Here is a 22,298-nt window from a genome sequence, read left to right as displayed (position 1 = left end):
GGGAAGTTGTTCCTGTGGCGCCTACACCAACTGAAGAGGAAGTTAATGATGATGATCATTAAGCTTCGGATCAAGTTACTACTGAACCGCGAAGGTCCACAAGGGCACGCTCCGCACTAGAGTGGTACGGCAACCCTGTGATGGAAATCATGTTGTTAGAAAACGGTGAACCTTCGAACTATGAAGAAGCGATGGCAGGCCCGGATTCCAATAAATGGCTTGAGGCTATGAAATTCGAGATAGGATCCATGTATGAGAACAAAGTATGGACTTCGGTGGACTTGCCCTATGACCGGCGAGCCATAGAAAATAAATGGATCTTCAATAAGAAGACTGATGCAAACGGTAATGTAACCGTTTACAAAGCTCGACTTGTCGCAAAGGGTTTTCGACAAATTCAAGGAGTTGACTACGAAGAGACTTCCTCTCCCGTAGCGAAGCTGAAATCAGTCCGAATCATGTTAGCAACTGCCGCCTTTTATGATTATGAAATTTGGCAAATGGACGTTAAAACAGCGTTCCTTAACGGGAACCTTAAGGAAGAGTTGTATATGATGCAACCAGAAGGTTTTGTCTACCCTAAGGGTGCTAACAAAGTGTGCAAGCTCCAGCGCTCCATCTATGGGCTGGTGCAAGCATCTCGGAGTTGGAACATTCGCTTTAATGAGGTGATTAAAGCGTTTGGGTTCATACAGGTTTACGGAGAAGCCTGTTTGTACAAGAAAGTGAGTGGGAGCTCTGTAGCTTTCCTCATACTATATGTGGATGACATATTATTGATGGGGAATAATATAGAGATGTTGGAGAGCATAAAGGCCTATTTGAACAAGAGTTTTTCAATGAAGGACCTTGGAGAAGCCGCATACATATTAGGCATCAAGATCGATAGAGATAGATCAACACGCCTCATAGGTCTTTCGCAAAGCACATACCTTGACAAGATATTGAAGAAGTTCAATATGGAAAACTCAAAGAAAGGGTTCTTGCCAGTTTTGCAAGGTATGAGATTGAGTAAGACTTAGTCGCCGACCACGGCAGCAGATAGAGAGAAGATGAGTTCTGTCCCCTACGCTTCAGCCGTGGGCTCTCTAATGTATGCCATGCTGTGTACCAGACCTGATATAAACCTTGCCATAAGTTTGGTAGGGAGGTACCAAAGTGATCCAGGTATGGAACACTGGACAGCGGTCAAGAATATCCTTAAGTACCTGAAAAAGACTAAGGAAATGTTTCTCGTTTATGGAGGTGACGAAGAGCTCGTCATAAAGGGTTACGTCGACGCTAGCTTCGACACAGATCCGGATGACTCTGAGTCATAGACCGAATACGTATATGTGTTGAATGGTGGGGCAGTGAGCTGGTGCAGCAGCAAGCAAGAAGTCGTGGTAGAATCTACATGTGAAGCGGAGTACATAGCTGCTTCAGAAGCAGCTCATGAAGGAATTTGGATGAAGGAGCTCATCACCGACCTTGGAGTGGTTCCAAGCGCATCGGGTCCAATGACACTCTTCTGTGATAACACTGGGGCCATTGCAATAGCCAAGGAGCGTAGGTTTCACCGGAAGACGAAGCACATCAAACGCCGCTACAACTCCATCCAGGACCATGTCCAGAGTGGAGTGATAAATATTTGTAAAGTACACACGGATCTGAATATTGCAGACCCGTTGACTAAACCTCTTCCACGAGCAAAACATGATCAACACCATAATGCTATGGGTGTTCGATACATCCCAATGTAACTAGATTATTGACTCTAGTGCAAGTGGGAGACTGTTGGAAATATGCCCTAGAGGCAATAATAAAATGGTTATTATCATACTTCCTAGTTCATGATAATCGTCTATTGTTCATGCTATAATTGTATTAACAGGAAACAGTAATACATGTGTGAATAAATAGATCACAAAGTGTCGCTGGCAAGCCTCTAGTTGGCTAGCTCGTTAGTCAATAGATGATCATGGTTTCCTGATCATGGGCATTAGATGTCTTTGATAACGGGATCACATCATTAGGAGAATGATGTGATGGACAAGACCCAATCCTAAGCATAGCACTAGATCGTATTGTTCGTATGCTAAAGCTTTTCTAATGTCAAGTATATTTTCCTTAGACCGTGAGATTGTGAAACTCCCGGATACCATAGGAGTGCTTTGGGTGTATCAAACATCACAACGTAACTGGGAGGCTATAAAGGTGCACTACGGGTACCTCCGAAAGTGTCTGTTGGGTTGGTACGAATCGAGATCGGGATTTGTCACTCCGTGTGACGGAGAGGTATCTCTGGGCCCACTCGGTAGAACATCATCATGAGCTCAATGTGACTAAGGAGTTAGTCACACGATGACGTGCTACGGAACGAGTAAAGAGACTTACCGGTAACGAGATTGAACAAGGTATTGGTGTACCGACGATCGAATCTCGGGCAAGTTCTATACCGCAGACAAAGGGAATTGTATACGGGATTGATTGAATCCTTGACATCGTGGTTCATCCGATGAGATCATCGTGGAGCAAGTGGGAGCCACCATGGGTATCCAGACCCCGCTGATGGTTATTAGCCAGAGAGGTGTCTCGGTCATGTCTGCCTGTCTCCCGTACCCGTAGGGTCTACACACTTAAGGTTCGGTGACGCTAGGGTTATAGGGAATTGTTATACGAGGTTACCGAAAGTTGTTCGGAGTCCCGGATGAGATCCCGGACGTCACGGGGAGCTCCGGAATGGTCCGGAGGTAAAGATTGATACATAGGACGGATGGTTCCGGATACCGGAAGTGTTTCGGGCATCACCGGTAACGTACCGGGACTATCGGGACCACCGGAGGTGGCCCGGGGGTCCACCGAAGGGGGGCAACGACCCCGGGAGGTAAGGTGGGCCAAGTGGGGGAGGGAACCAGCCCCTAGGTGGGTTGGTGCGCCTCCCCACTCAGCCCAATGCGCAGGGGAGAGGGAAGGGGGGCAAACCCTAGGCACAGGTGGGCCTTAGGCCCACCAGGTGGTGCGCCACCCCCTCCGACCCTAGCCGCCGCCTCCTTTCCCATCTGGTGGCTGCCGCACCACCTAGGGAGGGAACCCTAGGGGTGGCGCAGCCCCTCCCCCTCCTCCTATAAATAGAGAGGGGTTTTGGCCCTTGGGAGACGGACTTCTCCCTCTCCCTCGGCGCAGCCCTGCCCTTCTTTCTCCTCCTCTTTGCCGGTGCTTGGCGAAGCCCTGCCGGGAGACCTCGTCTCTCCATCGACACCACGCCGCCGTGCTGCTGGAGTTCTTCCCCAACCTCTCCCTCCTCCTTGCTGGATCAAGGAGCGGGAGACGTCACCGGGCTGCACGTGTGTTGAAGGCGGAGGTGCCGTAGTTCGGCACTAGATCGGAATCGCTGCGAGTACGACTCCATCAACCGCGTTCTAGCAACGCTTCCACTTAGCGATCTTCAAAGGTATGAAGATGCTCTTACCCCTCTCTCATTGCTGGTATCTCCATAGGAAGATCTGAATATGCGTAGGAAAATTTTGAATTTATGCTACGTTACTCGACAGAACCCACCAGGCACGAGGCCTCGGCAAACCTCCTTTGCCAGGACGACAACCGAAGCCCCCAGCAAGCTCCCTTTCCAGTACGAAGACCCAAGGCCGGGGCAAGATCCCTTGCCAGGATGATGGGCTAGGAACTAGAGGGCAACCGTCCGTGCCACAGTGCCGTCACCCCCAAGTTCCAGCGCATTCTGCATGCGCCAGCGCGGCGTCCAGGTGTCGAAACACCTGGACACATGTCTTCACCATCATGTTGCAGACAAAGACAAGACGTGCATTTAATGCACCTGACAGTGGTAGATGGATAAGCACCGCTCTAGGTTCACTGTAACTTCTCGTGAACCTACCACCGAGCACTGTAGGTGACCCCTTTGCCTATAAAAGGAGGCCCTTAGCTCATTCACAAGGGGTTAGACTCTTTGGACATTGGCCAGAAGACGGTTATCATCAGTCACTGTAATGAACAACGAAATGGTTAATACGATCAGACGAGCAGGACGTAGGGTTTTACACGTAAGCGGCCCGAATCTTGGTAAAAAGGCTTGCCGGGCGTTGATTGTTAGCTCCGCTCTTAACGTCGACTTTCCCCGCCCTACGATCGCAAGGGTATCACGTTGATTCCCATAAGTGTCGACCTAGCAACGCCGACATCTTTGGCGTGCCAGGTAGGGGGCGGCAGAAGGACGTGTGAATCAGAGAAAACTCAGCACCGGCTGCATCGAAGTTTGGGCACTATGTCGCGTTCCCCGGAAACAGGGTACCACAACGTGCGCCCTATTCTGTTACGACTTCCGAAGGCCTGTGCGAGCGCGTTGCCACACGCGCGCGCGGGGCATGGAGGCGGAGGCTCCAAGAGCAGCGTCGTCAGGCCGATGCGTCACTCGGGGGCTAACACGTAGCTGTCGAGGGCGTGCTTGGGCACTTCACAGAGGCCCCATCGCATACTCCAGCAGACGCACCTCCGCGGAGTGATGCATAGTCGTTGAGGATGCGCCAACGGTCCCGAAGCCCCGAAGCGCGCTCCAGTGCGAGTGTTGCGCCCCTGAGAGTGTAGCATCATCGCCCAACGACACACTCGGGGGCTCCACAAGCACAAACCAGCAATAGCAAAGCGAAGGGGTTACAACCCGGTCGACTTTTCCTCCAAACGACGGTCAAGGACCGTCGGCAAGAAGACTTTGCTGGAGGAAAAGCCGCCGGGAGCGGTGATTCCCTGCTTGCCGAGGGCTCTGATGCCCTAGCGAAAGACTCGAATGCCATGCAACCATGGCGTGAGCAGATAAGTTTTTAAGTTTGAGATTCAGATCTGAAGTGGATAGATCCTTTGATTTTTCCCTTCGAAAGTTTCCAATCTTTGTGTGTGGAGTTTGCTCGTACTGGGACCTTCCCAAAGTTCGGTGCACCTTGTCTCTGTTTTGAAATCGTTCAAACGAGCTGAATGGCCACAAAGTGCCTTCAAACAGTTGCGAACCTGATCAACAGAGAAAACGGCTACGTAGCACCCGATTTCGTCTCAAGCTGCGCTTGGCGATTTCCATGGTTGCACCGAACGCGGCAAGGAGCCTTCCCCGTAGCTGCCGGCAAGCTCCCAGATTATGAAAAACCGAATCATGCAAAGAACGGAATCGGAAAAAAGGGGAAAATAGTCTTTTTCATTCTTTTGAATGGATACATTTGGCTTTGCTTACATAGCGTTCTTATCCTAACCTAAAGACTCTTTCTTTTGACGAGGATCTACCTATGCGGAGGAGTGAAGTTTGAAAAGACAAAAGCGGGCTGGCCCACTGCGCAACCCAGGTTGGCCCCTCCTAGACCAGCATTGTGAAGTGGAGAGCAATGCCGGAAGAAGTGAAGGGGCCAGGTCCAATGGTCGCACCACCTCGGAGACAAGGCTTCGATGCGGGCCCCGGCAAGGAGGGGGAGAGGCGTGAGCGGGTGCCGGTGGCATGGCCAGCAGTAGTCGGAGCTCGGGGAATCGTACTCCGACTTGACCCCCCACGCTCCCGTCCAGCGAGGAGCGCCACTGCCGTCGCCGCTCCCCTCGTCACCGTCGCTCGAAGCGGAGCTCCCAATGCCGCTCGAGCGACCTTCACAGCAGTCGAGAAGCACACATGGGGGCCCCTAAAGCAACATGGGGGGCCACCACAAGAGCAAGCCCCAGGGAAGGCCGAGGCGTTGGAGTAACACTCTGCCTCCCCCGGCCTCGACCCCCGCGGCGACCTCGGCCCCTCGCCCTTCCTCCACCACGGGCGTTCGGGCCGTCTTCCAGCGGGGCACCCCAGAAGCTGTGGCATGATCCGAATGGGATCCCCTCGCCGCCCAGCAGCCGACGGTGGCCGACCTCGTCCCCTAACCATGGTTAGGGGCGAGCACCACCTACAAACAAGAGAAGATTCTAGAGGCCAAGATCGAGGAGTTGGTGGATTCAGAGGGAGTTGGGTGAGCAAAACCCCCTCGAAAACCCTCCCAATTTATAGGACGGGGCGCGGGGGCTAGCCTCCCTAGCTCCAGAAGCCACCACCTCTCGCGCCCAATTGCTCGAGCTCACGGGCGAACATAGAACCTCCCTGATGCGCCAATGCATGCAAGGGCAGGCCCAGCCACTGCTGCGCCTTTCAAGGCCTCGTCTGCCACCTGTCCATCCATGACTGCGCATGCCATGCACGTGACAGAGGCGTTTCAGGAGGCGGAGAGGCTACTCCGCGCACGACCTCCCCCTTCGCGCATCCGATGCGCGACGCGGGGAAAGGCAACCGCCAGCAGAGCCAGCCACGAAGGCCCGTGCACCTCTTTGGGCCTGGCCCAACAACGCTCCGCGCACGTGTGTGGCCCAGGCCCGGGGGATCCTGTCGGTGCACTAAAGACTGGGGTCCCTAGTGCACCAGACTTGTGCACGGACGCAAAGGGCCCGTGACGGCTGGGTGTGGCAGAGTTCAGACGAGATGCGCCCCAAGATTACCAAGGCCCCGACGAGCCTGCCTTGCAGGGAGGATAACCAAGGCCACGCCTGTTTGGAAGGCGTGATGAACCCACCGGACACGAGGCCACGGCAAACCTCCTTTGCTGGGACGACAACTGAAGCCCCGGCATGCTCCCTTGCCGAGACGAAGATCCCAAGGCCCTGGCAAGGTCCCTTGCCGGGATGACTAGCTAGGCACTGGAGGGCAACCGCCCCTGCCATAGTGCCGCCGCCCCCCAAGTTCTAGCGCGTTCCGCATATGTCAGCACGGCGTCCAGGTGTCGAAACACCTGGACGCATGTCTTCACTAGCACGTTGCAGACAAAGACAAGGCATGGATTTAATGCACCTGACAGCGGTAGATGGATAAGTACCGCTCTAGGTTCACTGTAACTTCTCGTGAACCTACCACCGAGTACTGTAGGTGACCCCTTTGCCTATAAAAGGAGGCCCTTAGCTCATTCACAAGGGGTTAGAATCTTTGGACATTGGCCAGAAGAAAGTTATCATCAGTCACTGTAACGAACAACGAAACGCTTAATACGATCAGACGAGGAAGACATAGGGTTTTACGCGTAAGCGGCCCAAACCTGGGTAAAAAGGCTCGCCGGGCGTTGATTGTTAGCTCCACTATTAACATCGTCTTTCCCCACCCTACGATCACAAGGGTATCACGTTGATTCCCATAGGTGTCGACCTAGCAACGCCGACAGTCATGTTCAAAATATTGGACAAAACCCCTCCAATCCTTTGTTCCCATTTCAAGCTTTTGAAATATTTCCATAGGAAATATTCTCAATAATTTCCAGGAAAATTCTATCAAGTCACAGATGCTATATGTGGTGACCTTGACAAGTTCCATGTGAAATCATGTTGTTTTCATTCACCAAAATATTCCAAAACCATCTGTGTCCACAAACAAATTTGAGCAACTGTACATTCCCAAGTTTCTCCTTTTGTGCTAAAATTTTGTGGACATGTTCTAATACTCTAATAATGCATCCACACAAAGTGGTGCATCAAGGAAAACAAAAGAACCTGCCCAAAACCCTCAAAACCTCTTGTGCTGATTTCTAGAATTGGGAACATTTGCGTTGGCAAGTTTCTCCTATTGATCACAAAATTCTTGGGCATGCTCTAATCCTCAAATAATGCCACCACATCAAGTGGTGCATTAGTGGGAATTAATTTGCATGGATTTATCTATAGAAAACCATTTCTGCCCATTTCTAGGGTTTATCAAGTTTAGATTCTCAACCTTGACCATATAATCTCAAAATTGGTGATCAGGGCCAACTTGTGTTACCATTTACCTGTGGTAAGTATGAGGGCCATTGGATACCCCTAGGTGCCCATGGACAACACCAAACACCTTCATCCACAAGCTAGAGGACAAGCAATGTTGACCCTAAGATATTCTCCTTGCTCCAAAAATTTTACCACAACATATGCTAGCCCTCTTCTACCTCCTGAAACATTGCTTTGCCCTCTGCTCAATTGTTGGTGGGTAAAACCTCTCCATTTTACCACTTGGACAACATGGGTATGCCTCTTTTACCCCTCTCCCATTATTTCTGTTCATGCAAATCCCCCCTAATCATTCCACAGAACCTCTAGTGTGCTAACGCATCTTAGGACGCCCAAAAATGACAGGTCATGTGTAAAATATGAGCAGCCCTTCTAGAACTTGATTTTTGGCAGAAATGTAGCCTTGAACTACAAGTAGTAGCTATTCGCATCTCCCTGATCTCAAACATGGTATACTTGTAGTCCTTGCATACCTAATGCCTCTAGACAAGGTTTTATCCCCTATGCCCAGCAGTAGGACACCTTTTGAAAGAGCCCAAATTTGCTGGTGCAAACTTACCCCCTCTTGAAACCCCACCTACCCTGCCCCATATGAACCCAAATCTCACTAGTGCTCTCCTACATGCATGCCTCACACGTTAGACATGGTTGGTCGACCAAAAAGTCCTCCTCGACAGACTATGGCGTGGTGACCACACTATGGGCTTGCAGTAACGGCGCTCTGGAGAAGGAAGCTATCGTGTAGCTCGCGTCCGGCTGCGGCACGGTGTCCACATGCACCAAGCACCTTCCCCGATCTCCCACGCTCCTCCCCGACGCCAGGAAGCCGCCAAGACGCCTCTGGCACACGTGCTCCCCGCGCCCGACAAGCATCCGAGGCGCCCGAGCTTCCCTTCGTCCCCTCCTCTATTTCGGCCCATCCCCGAGCTCCCTCTCATGCGGGTACCAATCCTCTCATTCCCATGGGGCTCATGGTCTAAACCATTGGAGCTCCCCGTGCCTTCTCCTCTCCCCATGGCCGACATAGCCCTGCTTCGACCTCGCCTAAACTCACGGCGCCCCGACTCTCTCCTACCCTTTTTGCTCCACCTACACACCCAAGATCTACCGCAGAGCCCCCTCCGCGCTCCATCTTCCCTCCTCCGTAGCCAGGGCGTCGTGCCAGCGCTGCCGTCGGCCACCTTTGCCCTAGCACCGACTACGATTGACTGAGATCTTCTCCGGGGCCAAGAGCGACCCAGTAGGGTGCGACTCAATCTCCATAGCTCTCTGGTGGCCGAGGTGTCGAAAATGGCGCCCTGTGGCGCTGGCAACCCTCATCGGACCCCCCTGTCTTTCGTGCGGCGGGAGGTTGAAGATGGCCTGTCAGCCATCGGGCCTTGCTTGTCAGCCGACAAACGAGGCTGAGGGGTGGCCCCGCCCTGTTAAGTGGACGTGGGATTGGCGGAGGCCACCTTCGCTCCGGGGAGGCGTATTCCCTCGAATGCGCTTTCAAGTCGCCACCCCCACCCGCCGGCTGAGCCACTAGGTCGACCTAGTGGCTATTCCTCGCCGAGTGCATAGTCTAGCCCTCCTCTAGTAATCCCCTTTGATATTTTTCTTTTTATCACAGAGATAAATAAATTCATAATTAATTTATTTGAACTCCAAATTTGATCATTCAAATTCCTACAGGTTCCTAAAATTATCTCCCTAATTCCAAACATGGTATACTTGTAGTCCTTGCATACCTAATGCCTCTAGACAAGGTTTCATCCCGTATGCCCAGCAGTAGGACAACTTTTGAAAGAGCCCAAATTTGCTGGTGCAAACTAACCCCCCATTGAAACCCCACCTACCCTGTCCCATATGAACCCAAATCTCACCAGTGCTCTCCTACATGCATGCCTCACACGTTAGACATGGTTGGTCGACCCAAAAGTCCTCCTCGACAAGCTATGGCATGGTGACCACACTACAGCCTTGCAGTAACGTCGCTCTCGCAAAGGAAGCTATCGTGTAGCTCGCGTCCGGCTGCGGCACTGTTAGGGCATATTTATGCCTAAGTAATTTTTGTGATTGATGACAGTACCTTAAAGGACTAATCGTGTGCATTAAGATTTCAGATAATACATAACAACGACACAAGACGATTCGGCACCCTCCGTGGAACAGAAGCACGGTGTCCTCTACAATTCTCTTTGGTGGTTTTTGAGTCGTAGGAACACCGTACTATTAAGAGGGGATCCGTAGTGGAAAGGTTTGGGTGGAATCAATTTTGCACGCACACACTTTATCTCCATCCCCCTTCCCTGCAACTTTGGAGCTGTTCCCATCTCTGGTTTATCTCATCTTGCAAAAAGGTCTCCTAGCGGTAGTACCTCTGTCCCTAGTGGTAGTACCGTTGGGCTAGCGGTAGTAACGCTCCTAGTCAGCGGTAGTACCGCTACAAGACTTTAGTACCGCCTTCCTTGCGGCTGTACTTCGTCGGAATTTTTGCAAAGACTTTCTTGGCGGTGGTTGGCCCGGTAGTGACTTTGCAGTACCATGGGCTCAGCGGTAGTACCGCGGCAGCTAGCGGTACTACCGCTAGAGTGCTAGCGGTAGTACCGCTGCAGCCAACGGTAGTACCACTAGAGTGGCAGCGGTAGTACCGCTGCAGCCAGTGGTAGTACCGCTGGGCTCGTGCTGTGAGTGGGAAAACGGTTGGATTCCCCCTCCCCCCACTATATAAAGGGTTCTCCGTGCTCAAGAACCCTACCTTTGACCCTGCCAAGCTCCATTGTTGCTCGCTAAGCTCAAAAGTGCCCGATCTCTCTCCCTAGCCAATCAAACTTGTCGATTTCCTAGGGATTGGTCGAGAAGGCCTAGATCTACACTTCCACCAAGAGAAAATTTATTCCCCCACTAATCCCTTGAGGATCTTGTTACTCTTGGGTGTTTGAGCACCCTAGGCGGTTGAGGTCACCTCGAAGCCACATTCCATTGTGGTGAAGCTCCATGGTCTTGTTGGGAGCCTCGAAGCTCTGTGTGGTGTTTTCCCCAACCTTGTTTGTAAAGGTTCGGTCGCCGCCTTCAAGGGCACCTATAGTGGAATCACGGTACCTTGCATTGTGTGAGGGTGTGAGGAGAATACAGTGGCCCTAGTGGCTTATTGGGGAGCATTGTGCCTCCAGACCGCTCCAACGGAGACGTACTTCCTGCCAAAGGGAAAGAACTTCGATAACACATCCTCGTCTTCATTGGTTCCACTTGCGGTTATCTCTAACCTTTACTTTGTGTATGCTTTTGTTGTTGACTATCTCTTACTTGCCTTAGTGCTTATAGTTGGTAGCATCATATAGGTTCACCTCCTTGTTGTCATTTTAGAGAAACTTATTTGGTAACCCTAACTTGCTAAGATAAATTAAAAACTGGTTGTTGCCTATTCAGCCCCCCCTCTAGTCAACCATATCGATCCTTTCAATTGGTATCAGAGCCACGTTTCTTTATTAAGGGTTTCACCACCCAAAGATTATGGAAGATGACGAGGGAGTTCCCCATGGTCAACCCGAGGCCATGGCCTTGACTTCGGTCACAAGGGACGACTTGAATACGGCTATGGCCGCCCTCAAGACGTCCTTAACGAACGAAGTCAAGACCATGCTTAAATAGTTAATTGAGGGAATTAAAGGTTCACTCGAACCGGCCTTGGTGGTCAAACCTGCCAACACAGATTCGGAGGCCAATTCCTCTAAGGAAGCGGCTAAAGGTATGCGACCTTCTTCCCCTCTAGAAAATGACGGGATTGGAACCTATGCCTCAGTTCCACCTCCCATGGTCCATGGAGGACCTGTTCCCACACCGCGTCTTAACCCTATTGGTCCTCCTCCTAAGCTTGTAAAGGGTGATTTTGCTAACTAGGTGTTTTCTATTAAGTCTCATTTGAATCACAGCGCAACAAATTTATGGAGAATCATCGAGCAAGGCTACTATCCTCACGACCCAAGCAACCTCACTCCAAGAGAAGAATCGCAAAATCAATATAATCACTCCACATTGTTTATTCTACAGTCCGCAGTACCTCCTGAAGATCTTCCTCACTTGCGCCCCTTCACTCTGGCTAAGGATTGTTGGTAGCACATTATGGTGTTGTACAAGGGAAGCTCAAGCATTGAATGGTTAAACTATGAAGTGGTACTTGATAAGGCCGACGAGTTTGTGATGAAGGAAGATGAGGACCCTCGTGATCTCTATCGAAGGGTGACTGCTATTGCTGTTGCTCTCAAGGATCATGGGAGCAAGGATGTGGATGACACATGGATCAAACACAAGTTTCTCAAGGCCATCATGCCTTTCAACAAAGCCATGTCATCAGTCATTCGCCAACGACCAGATTTCCACTCCTTGTCTTCCAGTGAGGTGTTGGATGAATTCATTGCAATGTCAATCATGAACGAGACCGCTGACAATGCACTTGCTCGAGTTCGGTCAAAGACAGCTTCACCCCACCTTGCTTTAAAGGCAAAGGTTGCTTCTGAAGAAGAAGAAGAGGATGAGGAAGAGGAGAGCTGCCCTGAAGACACTAAGTATGCTTATCACGAGCACATGGCTCTTGCGTCAAGGCAATTCTGGGGCAACAAGAGGAACTCAAGACCCAACTTCACCAAGAACAACTCAAGTGGGTTCAAATCCAAGCAACGAGTGAGGACATGCTATAACTGCGGTAATGTGAGTCACTTCGTTGCAGAATATCCCGATGAGAAGAGGGAAGACAACGGGGGCAAGCTCATTCGCAAAGACAAAACCAAGTCATTCCCAAACAAGAACAAATTTGTCAAGAAACCCCACCCAAAGGGTATGGTGAAGAGTACACCTCCGATGATGATGACGATGACGATATGGTGGCAACTGCGACTGTCGCCATTGCCACCCCTTCTCCCAAGAATGTGTCTCTCTTCAACGCCCCCAACGATAACCACATCGCCAAGTGCCTCATGGCCAAAGGTATCGATTAGGTAACACCTAGCATTAAGACCAACATCACTATTGCTCCTTCATTGTTGAATTGTGTTGATGATAGTGATGTTGTGGAACTTAATGAGCATGGTCTTGACAAATTTCTGTGCATGATCAAAGGAGAACCCAAGAAGCACTTTTTTTTCTCTCTTGGAACAACTGGGTGAGGCTAATGACCTCATCGACTATCATGAGGAGACCATCTCCGAGCTGCAAGGACATAGTCGTGACTATGCCGATGAGATTGCTGAACTATCTATTGCACTAGAAAGGAGCGCACTCTTCGTTTGGCTCTTGAGGAGTCATACAACGATGACTGCGCTAAATTGCAAAAGGAACTAGATCATGCTATTGTTCTTACTCGTATGCTTAAGTCTGAAAAGGATGCTCTTGGGGTTGGCCATGACAGACTCAAAGTGGAGTTTGACACACTTGACAAGGCTCACAAGGTCTTGAAAGGTGCTCATTTCTCCCTGAAAGAGTCTCATGATCAACTCCAAGCAAAGCTTACCAAGGAAATATCTACTTGTCCTCCTTTCATTTTAATTGATAATGCTTGTACAACTAACCCTTGTTGTGAGCATGTACATCTTGTGGAGGAGAATGCCAAGTTGAAGGATAAACTTGAGAAGGGCCTTGTGTCATGCATCCAAGGCGAAAAGAACCTGAACGACCTCTTGAGCAATCAAAGGGGTGTGGTAGGAAAGGGGGGACTTGGACTTACATCCAAGTCAAAAACAAAAAGGAAGAACAGGAACAAACGATCCCCTACCCTCATGGACATCTTTGTCAAAGAGGGCGAAGGGACTAAGGAGGTGAACAGGAACAAGGTGGAGAATGGTAGTGTCAGGAAGGGCAAAACCATTCCTACCAACACAGCCGGCAAACTCAATCCTTCCTATGTTTTATGTCGTGCTGGCGATGGGCATGTTTATGCCAGATTTGTTGGTTCTTACTATGAGTCCATTGAATGGGCTATTTGGGTTCCTAAGACCCTTGTCTCTAACATTAATGGACCCATTCAAAAATGGGTAACTAAAACCAAGACTTGATCTATTGCAGGAGTTTGGTTCCGGTGGGGTGTCATGGTTGCTCGATAGTGGAGCAACAAATCATATGACCGGAAGCAAGGACTTAGTGGTGGATGTGCATCCTTCCCCATCTATGCCCACCCATGTCCTATTCACCGATGCATCATCGTCAAAGGTATTGGGATTCGGTAAGGTGGTCATCTCTCAAGAGTTATCTATTGAGAAGGTCATGCTTGTTGAGTCCCTTGCTTAAAATTTACTTTCGGTTCGTCAGCTTGCAATTATGGGCTTTTCCACATTCTTTAATCTTGATACTGTGGTACTCTTCTGGAGCAAGACTCTTAAAGTAGCCTATGTTGGATATGTCGAAAATGGTCTCTATGTGGTGAACTTTTCAAAGCGACCCACTAAGACTACGACTTGTCTAATGGCTAAAGTTGATGTGGGCTGGCTTTGGCATCGCCGACTAGCTCATGTCAATATGAGATCTTTGCAAAGTCTCCTCAAAGGGGACCATATTCGTGGACTAACGAATGTGAGTTTTGCCACAGATCGTGCTTGCAGTGCCTGCATTGAAGGAAAGATTCATGAAACTGCTCATCGTAGAACGACTCTCATTTACACTAAGAGGCCGTTGGAGCTCCTTCATATGGATCTCTTTGGTCCTCCATCATTTGATAGTCTTGGGGGCAGAAAGTACTGCTTGGTGATTGTTGATGACTACTCAAGATACACCTGGGTATATTTCTTCAAGAGGAAGAGTGAGACTCAACAAACTGTCATCAACTTTGCTAATGAAGCTCAACGTCAACATGAAGCAAAGATTTTGATGATTAGAAGTGACAACGGCACCGAGTTCAAGAACTACACCTTGGATGAGTTTCTAGGTGATGAGGGAATAAAACATCAATATTCAGCACCATATACCCCTCAACAAAATGGTGTGGCGGAAAGGAAGAACCGGACGTTGATGGACATTGCAAGAACAATGATGGAAGAATTCAAATCTCCATATAACTTTTGGGCCGAAGCCATCAACACAGCATGTCATGCGTCCAATCGGCTCTATATCTGCAAAGGCTTGAACAAGACCCCATATGAGATTCTCACCGAAACAAACCCAATCTCAAGTTCTTCCGGGTATTCGGGTGTAAGTGTTTCATTCTCAAGAAAGGTGCACGTTTAGCTAAATTTGATTATAGAGCGCAAGAGGGCATCTTTGTTGGTTATGCTACAAACTCTCATGCTTACCGTGTCCTCAACAAGTGCACCGGGCTCATTGAGGAGACATGTAACGTGTTGTTTGATGAAAATAATGGCTCCCAAGTGGAGCAAAGTGGTCTATGTGATGTAGGTGATGAAATTCCTCCCCAAGCCATAAGAAGAATGGGGATTGGTCAAATACTCCCCATTGAGGAACCCCTTGTTGCCGAAGGAGAAGGACAATGCTCTACTCAAGTGGAGCCATCATCCTCACAAGTCCCACACGCTTTCGATGAACAAAGAGAAGACCCTCAACCAGTTGAACAAGCTCAAGGACAAGATCAATTTCTCAAAGATGGTGATGTGTCCCATGATGTACAAGTGCTTACACAAGGTTCCGAATCTGCTCAAGCTCAAGATCTAGTGCAACTACAAGATCCAAACCAAATAGAAGCACAAGATCAAGATCAAGAGCAACTACAACAACAAGGACAAACCAGTGAACCTGCTCAAGTCGAAAATCAAGTTGATCAGGATGTTGTCTCTCAATTCCCTTCTGCAGCGCCCAAGAGGGCTACTAGTGCCAAGGGAGGATCAAAACGCAAGGGCAAGCAAAGTAATCAAGTCGATGCTCCCCACTTATCCAATGCAGAACTCTTGAAGCGTCGCGCAACCAAGATTGCGAACAAGCTGAGAGTCAAGTCACATCTTATGAAGAATGTGCTTGGCAGTTTGAAATGGGGAGTATCCACTCGTCAACAAATTTGGAATTATTGTGAGCATCACGCGTATGTTTCGTATTGTGAACCTGAACAGGTACAGGAAGCACTCGAGGATGAAGATTGGCTTATGGCCATGCATGAAGAACTCAACAACTTCGAGCGTAATCAAGTCTGGAATTTAGTGCCAAGACTAAAGGAGGAATATAATGTCATCGGGACCAAATGGATCTTCAAAAACAAGCCACATGCCAATGAGATTGTGATTCGAAACAAGGCAAGATTGGTGGCTCAAGGCTACTCCCAAGTCGAGGGTATCGACTACGGTGAAACCTTTGCCCCTGTTGCTCGTCTAGAATCTATTCACATGCTGCTTGCATTTGCTTCTCATCATAATTTTAGATTGCAACAAATGGATGTGAAAAGTGCCTTTCTTAATGGTCCTTTAAATGAGTTGGTCTATGTCAAACAACCCCCAGGGTTCGAACATCCCAAGCTCTCCAATCATGTGTACAAACTTAATAAGGCACTCTATGGCCTTACACAAGCCCCACGTGCGTGGTATGAGTACCTTACTGAGTTGTTACAAGATAGTGGGTTTGAAATTGGGAAGATAGATCCCACTCTTTTTACTAAGAGGGTCAAAGTGGATTTGTTCATATGCCAACTATATGTTGATGATATCATTTTTGGTTCCCCTAACGAATCTTTCAATGAAGAATTTGCTGCACTAATGACCGAGAAATTTGAGATGTGTATGATGGGTGAGTTGAAGTTCTTCCTCGGATTCGAGATTAAACAAGGCTTACAAGGGACCTTCATCAAACAAGCCAAGTACACTCAATACATGCTCAAGAGGTTCGAGCTAGAGGATGTCAAGCCGGTCAAGTTTCCCATGCCAACAAGATGCAAGCTTGACAGTGATACCAATGGTAAAGCAGTGGATCAAAAGGTATATCACTCCATGATTGGATCCCTTCTTTACCTTTGTGCATCTAGACCGGATATTATGTTGATTGTAGGGATTTGTGCATGGTTTCAATCTACACCAAAAGAAAGCCATTTTATGGTTGTTAAGCGAATCTTTCGATATTTGGCTCATACCTAAACTTTGGTCTATGGTATCCCAAAGGAGCAAACTTCAACCTAGTGGGATATTCTGACTTAGATTGGGCAGGAGACTGTGTGGAGAGGAAGTCAACTTCTGGAGGATGCCAATTCCTTGGTCGTTCACTGGTAAGTTGGTCTTCAAAGAAGCAGAATTGTGTCTCACTATCTTCCACCGAAGTTGAGTATGTGGCAGCTGCAAGTTGTTCTGCACACTTGCTATGGATGAGGCAAACTTTAAAGGATTACGGTGTCACTTGTGACAAAGTGCCTCTTCTATGTGACAATCAAAGTGCTATCAAGATTTCTCTCAATCCGGTGCAACATAGCAAGACCAAGCATATTGATATTCGCCATCACTTCATTCGTGAACATATCATGCAAGGTGATATTGAGGTTCACTTCATCAACACTGAAGAGCAACTTGCAGATATTTTCACTAAGCCCCTAGATGAAGCAAGGTTCCGGGAGTCAAGGCATGAGCTAAATATCATTGATTCAAGTAATGTGGATTGAAACTAGGCACTTTGCACCTCACTCTGCATTACATCTTGTTCTAGGTGTAGGCATGGACATAGGGGGAGTGTTGTTCTCTCAATGAACTTTCCCTCCCCCATTATGCATAAATCGATCAAGTTTTTCACTTTGGCCATTATTAAATGGCACTTGTGCTTCAAAGATGAGTCTTGGTCATGAACCCAAGGATAATTCTTCGTTGTGTCATACCTTCGTCTCAAACATAGGAGGCCTCGGCCACCGCCCCCACCTTTCTCTCGTATTGAAGAAAGGATACAAAATGACTAGTCAATATATCTTGCTGGTGTTATCTTTTTGTTCCACTCACTAGTCGTTGACCACATCATTTCCACAAAATCCTATGTCTCTTTGTGTCTTTTTGAGCGGTACTACCGCCACGGGTAGCGGTACTACCGCCAGGACCCCAGCGGTACTACCGCCAGGGGTAGCGGTACTACCGCCAGGACCCTAGCCTATCACGGCTTGACTAGGGATTTTTAGGGCTGTCTCAAGGGGGAGTGGTACTACCGCCAGGACGGCGGTACTACCGCTAGGACCCCAACGGTAATACTGCCAGGGGGAGCGGTACTACCGCTAGGACCCCAGCGGTACTACCGCTAGGGGTAGCGATACTACCGCCAGGATGGCGGTACTACCACTAGAACCCTAGCGGTACTACCGCTGGGCCCGTACCCCTTGGAGTATATAAAGGAGGGGGACCTGTTTTTCTTGCCCTGCTTCTTCTTCCTCGTGGCTCTCTCTTCCTCTACTCCGAACTCCCCCCGTTTAGATCTCTCTCTGCGGAGCCCTCCTCTCCTTTGAGTTGGAGGGTTTTCTCCCCTCCTCCTTCCTCCGTCAAGTGCCATGGACGCCGGTAAAGCTCCTCCCCTTCTTATCTTGGTTGGTGTGTTTGGTTCTATGGTTAGGAGCTTGGTGATTTGGATCCATGGATATGATTTGTGGTTAGTTTTTGGATGGAACGAAGGAGATATCTTAGGGGAGTTTAGGTCTTATGTTCTTCATTGCAATTAGTTTGACATGCCCTAGTTCTCCATGTTTTAGATCTAGTAGCTCTTATCATACTTCTCTTGGATTTGATCTAAAACTTGGATCCCTTTGACTAGGCTTGTCTCCATCTAGATGATCTCGAGTTCCACATGTGTTAGGGCTATGGTGATTCTTGTAATAAGTTTATTTGTTAGCCGTGGATCTCTTGAAACGAATCTAGTAGTTTTTGTAGATTCATATATATTCAGATCTCAAAGTCAACTCCCTAGCGGTACTACCGCCAGCCTGGCTGTACTACCGCCAGGACCCCAGCGGTACTACCGCCAGGGGTAGCGGTACTACCGCGAGGAGGATATTTTTTTTATTTTCTTTATTTTTCATGTCTATTTCTTTGTTTCTCTTGGCTATATGTGTTTCTTCTTATGATTCTTTTGACCATTGCCATGACTCCTTTTTCACTCTTTTTGGTGTGTGTGTCTTGTTTGTCACAGGTGGTGCTCGTCGCTCGAATCCCACACGTACCACCCAAACTAAGCAGTATCGCACTCCAGAGGCTCCAGAAGGTTTCGCCACTTCCAGTCTGAATCCTAAGAAGAGGTCCTTCAAGAAGACTGCTACCAAGAACAAAGGGATCAACGTTCGCACTATGGCCCCTAAGGATTTTCTGGCACTCCGCACCCGCAATCCCTATGTTGAAGACAAGGCTCAGCTTAAGAACATCGATCATGTTTGGTCACGGGAGCACTGCATGATCTATCGTGACATCATCAAGCCCTTCAAGAAGATCTTTGTCCCAATGCAGTGGATAGACCTTGCTCACCTTCGGCGGAATCCGGACTACTTTGGCGAGGCTCTCTCCTTGATTGAAAAGCTTGGCCTTACAGATATCATCTCCTTCAGACAGGACTTTGATCCATATATTGCGGCCCAGTTCTATGTCACTGTTCACTTTCAACCTGATGATGTGCGCACCATGACCTGGATGACCGGTAATCAGAAGCTGAGTGGTTCCTGGACGGAGTTCATGCAGTTCCTCAAAGTCGACTTTCAGGGGGAAGAAAATGTTCTTGGGATGCGTCCTCATGCTCCTTCTTCGTCTACTGCCACCCCCAAGGACAGGCTGCAACAACATTTCATCAAGAAAGGTGTGCTCTCCCCGCATTTGGATATCATGCATCGGGTCTTCCGCAACTCTCTATTCCCTCGCATTGGCAACAAGGACGAGGTGCATGGTCATCTAGCTGAGATGCTTCTGCTGTGTGAGGAGGCAAGGACTAAGGATACTGCGCCCCTCGACATTTCCCATGTGATGTTCCATGAGCTCCGGAACTGCATCATGAACCGTAAGGTTCCCATCTACGGGCCTTATGTGCTTGCCTATATTCATAAGAGGTGGCACGATATCTATCTGATCGATCGCTTCCCTATTCAGGCTGACTATTTTGTGCATGATCGTATCAAGCTCCGTATCAAGGACAAATGGGCCAACCCATCAACTTCTTCTCAGCCCATGGATACGGACACAGAAACTGTTCCTGGAGGAGGACCTGCTTCACAGACCCGCTCTTCTGCTATGCCATCTTGGGCCGTGAAACTGAAGGATCAAATGAAGACTCTCTTCTGTATGCAGGCCAAGGGACAATATCTGTCTCATGTGGCCGAGAAGGAGAACCGTTAGAGGAACAAGCGTGTCTTAAGGACCCTTGATGTGGCTATCTCAAGCGGCTCAGAGGACGACATCACTCCAGAGTCTGACTGGATGAGGGCTCAAGGTTATCAGTGGACTGGGTCTGATGCTGAGGAGGAGGCTTCTGAGGAGGACATTGAGGGGGAGCAAGACGAGCAGGATCCGGATGCCATGGATGCGTCTGGGGATGAGGAGGACGAGGAGTGACCACCTGTGTTCTAGGTGTGCCCCCTTTTTGGTGTCTTGTGCCAAATGGGGAGAGGGTCTAGGAGCTAGATTTGTGCTTTGCTTTATCTTTATCGTGTTTGCTTTGAACTTGGTTTGATAGTATTTCCTATCTTTGCTACGTGTGATGTGAGACTTGGTTTTCTTGTGAGACTTATTTTTTATCATATGCTGTGAGTCATATGCTCTTCAATTATCTCAATTATTTATCTTTATATTCACATGATTTATGCTGTGCAAATCCGGTATTGTCATCAATCCACCAAAAAGGGGGAGATTATTAGGGCATATTTATGCCTAAGTAATTTTGGTGATTGATGACAGTACCTTAAAGGACTAATCATGTGCATTAAGCTTTCAGATAATACATAACAACGACACAAGACGATTCGGCACCCTCCGTGGAACATAAGCACGGTGTCCTCTACGATTCTCTTTGGTGGTTTTTGAGTCGTAGGAACGCCATACTATTAAGAGGCGATCCGTAGTGGAAAGGTTTGGGTGGAATCAATTTTGCACGCACACACTTTATCTCCATCCCCTTTCGCTGCAACTTTGGAGCTGTTCCCATCTCTAGTTTATATCATCTTGCAAAAAGGTCTCCTAGCGGTAGTACCGTTGTCCCTAGCGGTAGTACCGCTGTCCCTAGCGGTAGTACCACTAGAGCTGGTGGTAGTACCGCTAGCCCTAGCGGTAGTACCGCTAGAGCTGGTGGTAGTACCGCTAGAGCTGGTGGTAGTACCGCTGGGCTAGCGGTAGTACCGCTCCAAGACTGTAGTACCGCCTTCCTTGCGGCTGTACTTCGTCGGACTTTTTGCGAAGACTTTCTTGGCGGTGGTTGACCCGGTAGTGACTTTGCACTACCATGCGCTCAACAGTAGTACCGCTGCAGCCAGCGGTAGTACCGCTGGGCTCGTGCTGTGAGTGGGAAAACGGTTGGATTCCCCCCCACTATATAAAGGATTCTCCTTGCTCAAGAACCCTACCTTTGACCCTCCCAAGCTCCATTGTTGCTCCCTAAGCTCAAAATTGCCCGATGTCTCTCCCTAGCCAATCAAACTTGTTGATTTCCTAGAGATTGGTTGAGAAGGCCTAGATCTACACTTCCACCAAGAGAAAATTGATTCCCCCCACTAATCCCTTGCAGATCTTGTTACTCTTGGGTGTTTGAGCACCCTAGACGGTTGAAGTCACCTCGGAGCCACATTCCATTGTGGTGAAGCTCCGTGGTCTTGTTGGGAGCCTCCAAGCTTTGTGTGGAGTTTTCCCCAACCTTGTTTGTAAAGGTTCGGTCGCCGCCTTCAAGGGCACCTATAGTAGAATCACGGCACCTTTCATTGTGTGAGGGCGTGAGGAGAATACGGTGGCCCTAGTGGCTTACTGGGGAGCATTGTGCCTCCACACCGCTCCAACGGAGACGTACTTCCTGTCAAAGGGAAGGAACTTCAGTAACACATCCTCGTCTTCATTGGTTCCACTTGCAGTTATCTCTAACCTTACTTTGTGTATGCTTTTGGTATGTTTGGTTGGAGGGATATCCTCTTAGGGACAGGGATAGCCTTTTTTTCGGTGGCTGCCACCCCTTTGGTTCTCGGGCAAAGAAGGATAGAGGCAACCAGATACCCTGAATATTCCTCAAAAACTGGGATGGGGAGACCCGCGAAAAACGAGCGGGTGGTGGCAACCACCCCGCGCGTGCTTCGTTCTCTCCTCTGGATCCCGGGCTCGAGCGAGGATGCGGCAGCAGGAGGCCGGGACGGCCGGCACGGCGGCAGGAGCATGGCGGCAGGAGGGCGGCGGCAGGAGGCCGGCGAGGTGGCAGGAGTGTGGCGGCAGGAGGCCAGGAGGCCGGTGCGGCGGCAGGAGGGCAGCGGGGTAGGAGGGCGGCGCGGCAGGAGCGCGGCGGGAGGAGCGCAACGGCAGGAGGCCGGCGTGGCAGGAGCGCGACGGCAGGAGGGAAGGCCGGTGCGGCTGGATCCCACCCTCCCAACCAAACAAAAAATTGGGATAATCCCACCCTCCAACCAAACA

The sequence above is a fragment of the Hordeum vulgare genome, chromosome 3H, assembly GCF_904849725.1.
Source record: "Hordeum vulgare subsp. vulgare chromosome 3H, MorexV3_pseudomolecules_assembly, whole genome shotgun sequence".
In the NCBI taxonomy this organism is placed as follows: domain Eukaryota; kingdom Viridiplantae; phylum Streptophyta; class Magnoliopsida; order Poales; family Poaceae; genus Hordeum; species Hordeum vulgare.
This window is presented reverse-complemented; position numbering follows the sequence as displayed.